Here is a 12,606-nt window from a genome sequence, read left to right on the forward strand (position 1 = left end):
GGTCCTGGTGGTGTGAAAATGGTAACTGATAGAGAAATCCCTGCGCAGCCATGCGCCGTAGTGTAGTAGGCTAAGCCTCTGCCTGTGAAACCAGGATCCCTTTTATGGGTGCCGGTTCCTGTCCAGGCTCCTCCTCTTCCAATCTGGCTCTCTGCTATAGTCTGGGAAAGCAATGGAAGATGGCCCACTTGCTTGGGTTCCTGCACTTACATGAGATACCCATAAGAAGTTCCTGGCTCCTGCCTTCAGATAAGCCCAGCTTTAGCCTAGCGGCAATATGGGGACTCAACCAGCAGAGAGAAGACTTTACTCTCTTTCTATCCCTCTCTGACTGTAACTCTACTTGCTCAAATGTCATTGCCCAGGCCAGGTGCCATAATCCCTTTCAATGAGCAGAGGAGTTAGCTGGGTGGAAACATCAAGCCTTCCCCCTTCTTCTGAAGCACGCCGTCAGATTGGTCTGCACACTCGGCATTGACTCTTAATTTACAGCAGAATAGGTCATGGAAGGAAGGTGCTCTTTGAAGATGTGATCATTGGCATGATTAACACCTGGAGAGGAACGGATGTTGGTGCTAACTGTGTGGGGACAAAGTCCCCTGAGAGCAGGCTGTTGGGCTCCCACATGGAGCAGGAGGAGGAGAATGCAGGGTCAGAGGTCAGAGAGGGAGGAGGTGAGCTTAGTGCGGGTTGGGGTGGAAGACAGGGGTTTACACCAAGAGGTGAAGAGAATGGCATTGGCTCATGGTGGGGCCTGTGTACTGCTGACCAGTCATGAGGATGAAACACATAAGGCAGGACAGTAGGGTTCGGGTGGGCTCTCCTCCAGGCTCGCTGAGGGAGGGAGCCTCCAGCAGTCCCTGAGCTCAGAGCACAGTGATCAGGATCTTTGTGGCAGACAAGATCCTCCCCTGTTCAGGTGTGACAGGCTCTTCACCAAAGTCCCTCTTGTCCACCTGGCACACTGCTCTGCAGGGATGCAGCCTGGAGGAAGGGCCACAGGTCCCTGGAGCTGACTGGTCTCTGGGGCTGACTGGCATTGCTCCCTGAGGACCCCAGCCACAGCTGAGCTGTTCAGACCTAGGAGCCACCTGCAGCTGTTTGAAGTGGGGCAGAGGTGGCGGGGGAGCTGGGGATGTGGGAATGTGTGGGAAGCTTTTCAAGAGGCAGAGTCAGCAGCATTTGGTGAGGACTGGACCTGGGCTGAGAAAGCCTCAGGTAGAGGCTTCATGGTGAGGACCTGGTGGGCACGGAGCCCCAGGGGACATCCTGTGGTGGGGCAGGGGAACTGTGACTGAGTCTGGAGCACCTGAACAGCAGGTGCCTTGAAGACCCCCAGGGGAAGCAGGAGCTGAGAGTCAGCTACAGGGGGGTTAGGGCTTGGGGAAGAGTCTGAGACAGCAGCACCATTGGAGGAGCTAACTGGGGAATTAAAATGTGGACATTCTCTCCTTGGCTGGAATGAGAACCCTCAGGGAGGGGCACCAGGGGAGAAAGGCGGGCACATTAGGAGAAAGATTCCATTTTTTATTTTTAATGATATAAAGGTGAATGCTAAAATTCCTGCCACTGCTTTATTTCTTAAAAACAAAAAACTTAATTATTTTAGTTGAGAGACAGAGCCAGAGACAGAGAGAGGGAAAGACAGAGAGAGAGGTCTTCAAACCACTGAATCATCTTCCATATGGCCGCAAGGGCCGTGGTAGAATTGATCTGAAGCCTGGAGCCAGGAGTGTCTTCCGGGTCTCCCACGTGGGCACAGGGTCTCAAGTGCTTGGACTGCTCTCTACTGCTGTCCCAGGCACATTAGCAAGGAGCTGGATCTGAAGAGAAGCAGCCAGGGCTCAAACAGGCGCCCATATGTGATGCCAGTGACACAGGAGAGCCTTAACCTCCTCCACCACTGCTCTGCTGTGGCTCTCATAGATTATAGGGAAGGTAAAGTAGCAGAGCCATTGTGGGGAATAGCGTGGAGGTTACCCCAAAAGGTAGAAAGAATTATAATTTAGAAAGATGTATTACTCAACACATATCCAAAGAACATGAAATCACTATATCAAAGCAAAATGTGCACTCCCATTTTTATTGCAAGTCTATTTTTTAAACGCTTATTTAATGAATGGAAATTTCAAGAGTACAACTGTAACCTTTGGATTATTGCGGCTTTTCCCCCTATCTTTCCCACCTGCAACCATCCCATTTCCTACTTCCTCAACCAACCCATTCTTCATCAAGTTTCATTGTCATTTATCTTTATATACAGAAGATCAACTTAGTATATACTAAGTAGAGATTTCAACAATTTATTTTTTTAACTTTTATTTAATGAATATAAATTTGCAAAGTACAGCTTGTGGATTACAATGGCTTCCCCCCCCCATAAATTCCCTCCCACACGCAACCCTCCCCTTTCCTGCTCCCTCTCCCCTTCCATTCACATCAAGATTCATTTTCAATTCTCTTTATATACAGAAGATCAGTATACCATATATTAAGTAAAAATTTCAACAGTTTGTACCCACATAGAAACACAAAGTGAAAAATACTGTTTGAGTACTAGTTATACCAATAAATCACAATGTACAGCACATTAAGGACAGAGATCCTACATGAGGAGTAAGTGCACAGTGACTCCTGTTGTTGACTTAACAATTTCACAGTCTTGTTTATGGCATCAGTAATCACCCTAGGCTCTTGTCATGAGTTGCCAAGGCTATGGAAGCCCCGTGAGTTCACCGAATCTGATCATATTTAGACGAGGTCATAGTCAAAGTGGAAGTTCTCTCCTCTAATCAGAGAAAGGTACCTCCTTCTTTGATGACCTGTTCTTTCCACTGGGATCTCATTTGCAGAGATCTTTCATTTAGGTTATTTTTTTTTTTTGCCAGAGTGTCTTGGCTTTCCATGCCTGAAATACTCTCATGGGCTTTTCAGCCAGATCCGCATGCCTTAAGGGCTGATTCTGAGGCCAGAGTGCTGTTTAGGACATCTGCCATTCTAGGAGTCTGCTGTGTATCTCGGTTCTCATGTTGGATCATTCTCTCCCTTTTTGATTCTATCAGTTAGAATTTCCAGACACTAGTCTTGTTTATGTGATCCCTTTGGCTCTTAGTCCTATCATTATGATCAATTGTGAACAGAAATAGATCACTTGGACTAATGAGATGGCATTGGTACATGCCTCCTTGATGGGGTTGAATTGGAATGCCCTGGTATGTTTCTAACTCTACCGTTTGGGGCAAGTCAGCTTGAGCATGTCCCGAATTGCACATCTCTTCCCTCTCTTATTCCCACTCTTATATTTAACAGCAATCACTTTTCAGTTAAGTTTCAACACTTAAGAATAACTGTGTATTGATTACAGTATTCATCCAAAAGCATTATGTTGAGATTTCAACAGTTTATTGCAAGACTATTTACAATAGTCAAGAATTGGAATCAACCGAATAGTGTTTCATCGACTGATGCCCAACAGGTGAGGTACAGAAAAAGTGCACCAATACACTCAGAGAGTTCTTCTCAGTGTTCTCCTGTTGTATCCCAAGACCCCAACCATCAGAGTGAATTCCCATCAACCCTATGGTAGCTTTGTGTGGTGAGATTTAATGTGGAAAATGCTCAGGAGAAGAGAGAGGTAGATTCTAAAGGAAAGCCAGGAACCAAGGGGAGACACAGCCACAACATGGGTACAGCAGGAGCCTGTTTATGCCATCTGACCCAGAACAGATCTTCAGGCAGATTCTCCTGGGTCCCAGGATATATTTTGGCCTAGGGTTCAGCACCTACGCACACATGGGGGCTGGACTCTCATCACACCTGACCAAGAGGGTTTATGAGAGCTGCCAGGAAATACCACACACTGGATGACTTTGGTCAGAGGTACTAATTTACCCAGCATTCTGGGCCTGGAATTCCATGGTGAAGGGGTGAGCAGGTTCACATCCTGAGGCTCACTCCTGGGCTGACGGATTTTTTGTTTTCACATTGTCCTCCCTCAGTTATACCCGTGTCCCATTTACTCTTCCTAGAAGGACACCAGTTCTACTAGATCCCAAAAACCCTGATTACCTCATTTTAACATGATAACCCCACCCTTCTTTAAGATTTATTTACTTTACTTGGAAGTCACAGTTACACAGAGAGAGAAGGAGAGGCAGAGAGAGAAAGAGAGGTCCTCCATCTGCTGGTTCAGACCCTAATTGGCCACAATGCCTGGAGCTGTGCTAACCCGAAGCCAAGAGCCAGGAGCTTCTTCCAAGTGTCCAAGTTGAGTGTAGGGGCCCAAGGACTTGGGCCATCTTCCACTGCTTTCCCAGGCCATAGCAGAGAGCTCGATCAGAAGTGGAGCAGTCAGGACTCAAAACAGCAACACATGGGATGCTGGCACTGCAGATGGTGGCTTCACCTGCTATGCCACAGCACCGGCCCCCCTTTAAAGACCCTGTCTCCTAATGCTATCACATTCTGAATTGCTGGGTGTTATAATATCAGCATATCAATATTTGGATAGAACACAATTCAGCCTGTAAGTAAAGAGTAATAAAACAAGGAGGTCTTACTTGCTTCACCCTTGATTTATGTGATTTTGCTGGTGACCAGTGCTCAGTCCTACATGCTCTCTGCTTATTTTTCTAGTGGTCATTATAGATTTGCACTTAAATCCTATTCCATGTCACATTGTCACCTATTTAGTGGAAGAATTGTGTCCTAGTGTATACCAATAGAACTCAGCACCACGCCTGGCACAGCAGTGTTCAGTAATTGCCACAGTAATTCCCACTGTGTTGTAAAAGTGGGGCATCCCTCCCAGGTGACCAGCTGCCCCCGGGTGATAAGAACACCTGCCCCTACATCCTCTTCTTCCCTCCTGTGACTGAGGACTGGTTGCACTCAGCTGCCCCAGTGAAATCTCCTTCTGCCTGTGGTTGGTGTCCTCCACCCTGACCCCATGGGAGCCCTGGGCCTTGCTCACTCTCTTCTCTCTGCCTGTCTGGGGGGCCTGCTCTCTTACTGCTTGCTCCCTCACCCTCAGGTTGCATAGTTGCCTCATCTCTGAGTGTTTGTGTAGAGACAGCTTTGCTGCTCTGAGCCTCTGCTCTCCTCCTCCTGTGCCCACACCTGACTGAGCATCTCATGAGCCAGCACATCGGGGCCCTCTTCAGCTGGGATCTGTTTTTATCCCCAGTCCATGTGTACACTGACTGGGAGTCCCCACCGTCCCCCTACCTGTGGCCTCCAGTTCCACGGACTGCAAACAAGATCCATTTCCAGGAGCAGGACAAGGAGAACCAGAGTGTTGGTGGCTGGGAGGGGCAGCACAGCCAAGAACTCCACCCATCACCACTGACCACAGTGTGGACTCGGATTCCAGGGGTCTTGGGCTCCTTCCCTTAGCTAGGGTGAGTGAGCTGGGGCTTCTCCCCTGCCCCTCCCTCCTGCTGAGACAGCCCCTGAGGGCAGATGCAATTCTAGGGGTGTCTGCAAGGGGAAGGGTGAGCCAAAGGATGGGAGCCCCAGGGATAGACCCTAAAATCTTTGGCTGCCTGAGGGCAGAGAGGTGAGGGCTTGGAAGGTGCATAGGAGACAGAGACACAGGTGGGGGCCCAGCTACCTTGCAGTGTAACATTTGGGAGGCTTGTGTCAGCCCCACTCCTCAAACCCCATCTTTAGGTTGCAACAGGAGAGGAAGACTGTTTGTGATGGGTCTCTCTGACGTGGTGATTCACCTCATGTCTGGTGGTTTGTGTCGTTCCATGTGGTCTAGTCAACCTGTTTATCCTCTCTCCAGTACCAGCTTCTGCTGACACTGACAGGAAGCAGGCAGATGGGGCCTTGTGGGTTGATGCAAGAACGCCCTTCTCCTGGAAGATGCCAAGGAGCTCAGCTTCCCAACCTCACAGGAAGCTCCCCCGCTCTATTTCCTGCTCTCTACTTTACACTAAACTACCCACAGTGCTTCCAGAATCTGAGGTCCCCCAGAAAGGATCAGGGTACATTGTGGGGAACTAGCAGGAAGGGAGTTTGGGACATAATTCTTCATGTGTGGGTGGACACTCTCAGGGCTTGGTCATATGGTGATCTCACGTTGTTGCCAAAGTTGACTGTGGTTTGTATTGGCAGAGAGTCTATGAGTCCTGCTAAGGCCAGAGTCAAAATTCATGAAGTGAATCTGTCAGAGAGGAGGGGGATGGTAGAGAACTGGAAAAGGAGTGATGGCAGGCTAGCATTGATGTGTGACTGGATAAGCCACAACCTGTGACACCAGCATCCTTTAGGAGCCCCGGTTCAGGAACCAGCGACTCAGCTTCCAAGCCAGCTTCCTGCTGGTTTGCCTGAGAAAGCAGCAGAAGATGGCACAAATGTATGGGCCCCTGCCACTCATGTAGGAGAACTGGACTGGGCTTTGGACTCCTGGCTTAGGCCAGCCCTGGCCATTGTTACCATTTGGGAGTAGGCCAGCAGGTGGAGGATCTCTTTCTATCTCTTTCTCTCTCTCTCTTTCAAATAAGTAAATCTTCAACAAACAAAAAGAAGTGAGTGGAAACCAACAGGAGAGTGCAGATGTAATGGAGTGTGCTGTCTTTGTGAGGCTCTCCGCAATGAGACTATAGCCATCAAGATCAATAAGTTGTAGGAGAATGTCCTAGGAGGAGACAAAATGATAAGCCTCAAAGTTACTATGCCGAAGAAAAAATGTAGACTGCCTAACAGCAGGTCAGAATCCGGGGGGGGGGGGGGCAGCACTGTAGCTCACTTTTAATCCTCTACCTGCGGTGCCAGCATCCCATATGGGTGCCAGTTCTAGTCCCGGCTTCTCCTCTTGAGGTCCAGCTCTCTGCTGTGGCCCAGGAGGGCAGTGGAGGTTGGCCCAAGCACTCTGCCACTGCACCCACAAGGGAGACCAGGAAGATGCACCTGACTCCTGGCTTCAGATGAGTGCAGTGAGGCCGTAGCAGCCATTTGGGGAGTGAATCAATGGAAGGAAGACCTTTCTCTCTGTCTGTCTCTGTCTGTCTCTCTCTCTTTCACCGTCTATAATTCTACCTGTAAAAAAAAAAAAAAAAAGGCAATCCAAAGGAATCCTTTGCTTTGAGAACACAGTCATTATTCAGAGTATGGTGATAAACTACATGGCATTTATATCTTGTGCTAGATCATGTTACCATGGAAGACTGGACCATCATGAACATCAGCAAAATCAGCTATTGGTTACTGAACTGGTACAACCAAATAATTTAAATGATCACATTGAAACAAGCTCTCGTCATGACCTCACTGAACAACTCAAATCCTGAATACCATTTCAGCACTTTCAAATCTACCCCAAAGCAATATGGGAATGAAAAAGTGGGCCTATTATGTCTTCCTAGAGCAATTGATATACTTAGTCTTCTACGACCTATCACATAAGTGTCATCTGCTTTAATTTGAAGAATAGATAAGGAAGTGTATAGGGCAGATCTGATGCAGGGCTTCAAACTCTCATCTCCAGCACTGTCTCAATGACCCGACCTGAGCAAAATTCTCATTTTTCAGTAGCCACAGAGCTGAGATTCTGAAAACCAAACCCAGAGTCTCATAAGTTATAGTGCTAACTGAATTGCAAACTTCGCAGGCTGTCTTCTGATAAACTGAGGCATTCACTGGGAGTATGTGGAATGCCAAAAGTGAGAAAGAGACACATGGCAGATCCCATTACAGGGAAAAGCTAACCCAAATGTGCCAAATCTTAGCCAGTGGAAGCTGCTCATCCACCGGTAATAAGGAAGTCTTTCCTTTGGTGTTTGTGCTTTCTTTGGTTTCTTTCATTACTATTTGGTGATTGTCATCGTAGAAGCCTTTTACATATTGGTGAAAATATACCAAGTTATTTAATTTTTTGAGCTATTTTGAATGGAATTACTCTTACAAGTTCTTTCTCAGCAAGATCACTCTTGATAGATTAAAATGCTGCTGATTTTTGTTCTTTTTAGATTTATTTTTTATGTATTTGAAAGTCAGCGGTATGGCGGCAAGATAGTGGGAGTAATAGAGAGAGAGAGGGAGAGAGGGAGAGAGAGAAAGAGAGAGAGAGAGACATGTCTTTTATCCACTAGTTCACTCCCCAAAAAAGCTGCAATGGCTAGGACTCGGGCAGGCCGAACCCAAGAACCAAGAGTCAGGCTCTTCTAAAGGGGCTCCCATTTGGGTACAAAGGTCCCACTTTGTACAGAATACAAAAGCCTTACTTGGGCCATCTTCTGCTGCTTCCCCAGGCACATTAGCAGAGAGCTGGATCAGAACGGAGCAGCTGGGACTTGAACCACTGCCCATATGGGATGCCAGTGTCACAGATGGCCACTTATCCCATTATGTCCAATTGCCGGCCCCTAATTTTGTGTGTGTGTTGATTTTGTATTCTACAACTTTGCTGATTTCTCTTGTTATTTGTAGTAACGTCTTGGTGAATCTTTGGGTACCCTGAAAACAGGAATAATTTGACTTCCTTCTTTCCTACTTATATCTCCTTTATTTTTTCTCTTGCCTTATATCTCTGGCTAAATCTTCTAGCTATATAATGAACAAGAGTGTTGACAATGGTCATATCTTAGAGGAAATTCTTCCACCTTTCCCCCATTCATTACGGTATTCACTGTAGGTTGTCATATCTAACTTTCATTGTGTTGAAGTATATACTTCAATATTTGCTCAAGGTGTTTATTATGAAAGGATGGTGTATTTTTCAAATGCTTTTCTATGCCTATTGAGATGATTATATGGTTTCTATTCTTCATTCTACAGGTGAGATGTTTTATATTTATTTACTTATTTCAATTATTTATTTATTTATTAGACAGTGAGAGAGTACAGAGAGAAAGGTCTTCCTTCCTTTGGTTCACTGCCCAAATGGCCGCTACTGCTGGTTCTGTGCCGATTCGAAGCCAGGAGCCAGGACCTTCTTCCAGGTCTCTGACAAGTGTGCTGGGGCCCAAGCATTTGGGCCATCCTCCACTGCCTTCCTGGGCCACAGCAGAGAGCTGGCCTGGAAGAGGAGCAACCAGGACTAGATCCCGGCACCCATATAGCATGCCGGCACTGCAGGCAGAGGATTAACCCAGTGAGCCATGGTGCCGGCCCCTACATTCCTTGATTTGATGTGTTGAACCACCAATACATTCCTGCTATAAATTCCACTTGGTGAGAGTTAATGATAGTTTTGATATGATGTTGTGTTTGATTTGTAGATAACTCCAATAAACATTGTTGTGAAAACTGGATTTCTTTTTTTTTTTTGAAGATATATTTATTACTTATTTGAAAACAAGAGTTACAGAGAGAGATGAAGAGACAGACAAAGGGAGAGGGAGAGATGGAGAGGTCAAGTGTGTGTGTATGTGTGAGAGAGAGAGAGAGAGAGAGAACAGATCTTCCATCTGCTGTTCACTGTCCAGATGAATCCAACAGGCCATGTGAAAGCAAGGAAACTGGAACTTCTTGTTCTCCCATGTGGGTGAGGGGCCCAAGCACTTGGACCATCCTCTGCTGCTTTCCCAGGTGCACAAGCAGGGAGCTTGATGGGGAGTGGAGCAGGAAGGACTTGAACAGGTATACAGATGGGACACCTATATTTGGGTCTTGACAGAAATGGTCATTTGGGGCGTGTGGGGTTTCTGAGGAAGGCCTGTGTCAGACACATCAAATCACAGAACCATAAATCTCAGGGAGGAGCACGCGCACACACCGAGGCTTGGGGGAGCGGGGACTTTGGAGGCCATCTGCTGCTTCACCAAGTGCAGTTTCTGACGTGACCTTGGCTTACAATGCTCGTGTTGCACGTGTTTCAAAGCCAGGGCTTTGTCAGAACAGACAAACCCATATTTAGTGAAGCCAAATAGAGCAGAGACAACAAGACACCTATCGAATGGGTATCTAGTTTATTTTATTAGCAGACCTGGATAACATTGTATGACAACTAAGAGCACAAAGGAACAAGTAAGGAAACAGGGCATGCAGAGGGGCGATGGGAAAACAGGAGGAGCTGGATGGAGCGAGCATCCATCACACCAAAGATTAGGAGTCAAGGTTTACCTCAGCAGAAATCAGTGATGTGCACAGGTGCTCAGATGCTAGGCTGCACTCCACTTCTTTCCATACAACGTTCCAATCAACGTGGACTTCTTCCAGATGGGAAACGTGGAACCTAAGGAAAGTGTAGTAGGGCCCAGGAACCTTTTGGTGAGGGCAGAGGAGACAGGATGGGAGAGTGGCAATCTTGTCACACTTGTCACTGCAGATCCTGGTAAGAGGCTGCTCATCTGCCTAGTGGCAGCACTGCTTCTGGCAGCCACACTTCTGCTGGCAGCAGCCCTTCCCACCGCCACAGCCACAGGAGCGAAGGCAACAGGTGCGGCGGTAGCAGCACACCACGGGGGAGCAGCATCCACAGCAGTTGCCACAGCAGTTGCCACAGCAGCCACCAGAGCCACCACAGCCACCACAGCTACCACAACTACCACAGCCTCCACAGCCACAGCACCCCATGGTGTCAGCAGAGAGGACTCAGTGCAGTGAGGAGAGAGGACTCGGGAGAGGTCAGGCAGGTCTGATGTCCCTGCTCTGGGGGAGGCCCTTATATACCAGCTCTCGGGACAGCGGAGGAAGCCTCATGACCCCTTCCTTCCTGGTTGCTCTCTTACTGTTGTGCATTTGTGACTCTCACGATGTCTAATTTGCTTTCTCTTCAGATGCCTTTATCTTCACCACTTGCAGCTCTTTCTATTTCCTAATGCTCCATCTTGCGTAAGCTAGGAGAGTCTCAAAGATTTAGAGAGGAATCCTGGGTGCCAGGGACATGTGAGGTTGTGAGTGGTGTTTGTCAGCTGCTTCCTTCTTCCCACAGTGCCCACAAAGCAGACACATGAGTGAGAGCTTGGAGAGAATCAAAACACTCCTCCGGGTATCCATGAGCCATGGCTACTGTGAAGTTTAAGGCACAGTCCTTGACTCAAAGAGCTAAAAGGAAAGTAACACTGGGTCCTGGTGGTGTGAAAATGGTAACTGATAGAGAAATCCCTGCGCAGCCAGGCGCCGTAGTGTAGTAGGCTAAGCCTCTGCCTGTGAAACCAGGATCCCTTTTATGGGTGCCAGTTCCTGTCCAGGCTCCTCCTCTTCCAATCTGGCTCTCTGCTATAGTCTGGGAAAGCAGTAGAAGATGGCCCACTTGCTTGGGTGCCTGCATTTACGTGAGATACCCAGAAGTTCCTGGCTCCTGGCTTCAGATAAGCCCAGCTTTATCCTAGCAGCAATATGGGGAGTGAACCAGCAGAGAGAAGACTTTACTCTCTTTCTATCCCTCTCAAACTATAACTCTACTTGTTCAAATGTCATTGCCCAGGCCAGGTGCCATAATCCCATTCCAACATCTTTGGAAGTTGTCTCCTCCCTTCAGAGAAAGGTACCTCCTTCTTTGATGACCTGTTCTTTCCACTGGGATCTCATTTGCAGAGATCTTTCATTTAGGTTTTTTTTTTTTTTTTTTTTTTTTGCCAGAGTGTCTTGGCTTTCCATGCCTGAAATACTCTCATGGGCTTTTCAGCCAGATCCGCATGCCTTAAGGGCTGATTCTGAGGCCAGAGTGCTCTTTAGGACATCTGCCATTCTAGGAGTCTGCTGTGTATCTTGCTTCCCATGTTGGATCGTTCTCTCCCTTTTTGATTCTATCAGTTAGTATTTCCAGACACTAGTCTTGTTTATGTGATCCCTTTGGCTCTTAGTCCTATCATTATGATCAGTTGTGAACAGAAATTGACCACTTGGACTAATGAGATGGCATTGGTACATGCCTCCTTGATGGGGTTGAATTGGAATCCCCTGGTATGTTTATAACTCTACCGTTTGGGGCAAGTCAGCTTGAGCATCTCCCGATTGCACATTTCTTCCCTCTCTTATTCCCACTCTTATATTTAACTGCAATCACTTTTCAGTTAAGTTTCAACACTTAAGAATAACTGTGTATTGATTACAGTATTCATCCAAAAGCATTATGTTGAGATTTCAACAGTTTATTGCAAGACTATTTACAATAGTCAATAATTGGAATCAACCAAATAGTGTTTCATCAACTGATGCCCAACAGGTGAGGTACAGAAAAAGTGCACCCATATACTCAGAGAGTTCTTCTCAGTGTTCTCCTGTTGTATCCCAAGACCCCAACCATCAGAGTGAATTCCCATCAACCCTATGGTAGCTTTGTGTGGTGAGATTTAATGTGGAAAATGCTCAGGAGAAGAGAGAGGTAGATTCTAAAGGAAAGCCAGGAACCAAGGGGAGACACAGCCACAACATGGGTACAGCAGGAGCCTGTTTATGCCATCTGACCCAGAACAGATCTTCAGGCAGATTCTCCTGGGTCCCAGGATATATTTTGGCCTAGGGTTCAGCACCTACGCACACATGGGGATGGACTCTCATCACACCCGAGCAAGAGGGTTCATGAGAGCCGTCAGGAAATACCACACACTTGGACGACTTTGGTCAGAGGTACTAATTTACCCAGCATTCTGGGCCTGGAATTCCAAAGTGAAGGGGTGAGCAGGTTCACATCCTGAGGCTCACTCCTGGGCTGAC

Source organism: Oryctolagus cuniculus, chromosome 3, assembly GCF_051225735.1.
Source record: "Oryctolagus cuniculus isolate XC-2025 breed Fujian yellow rabbit chromosome 3, ASM5122573v1, whole genome shotgun sequence".
NCBI lineage: Eukaryota > Metazoa > Chordata > Mammalia > Lagomorpha > Leporidae > Oryctolagus > Oryctolagus cuniculus.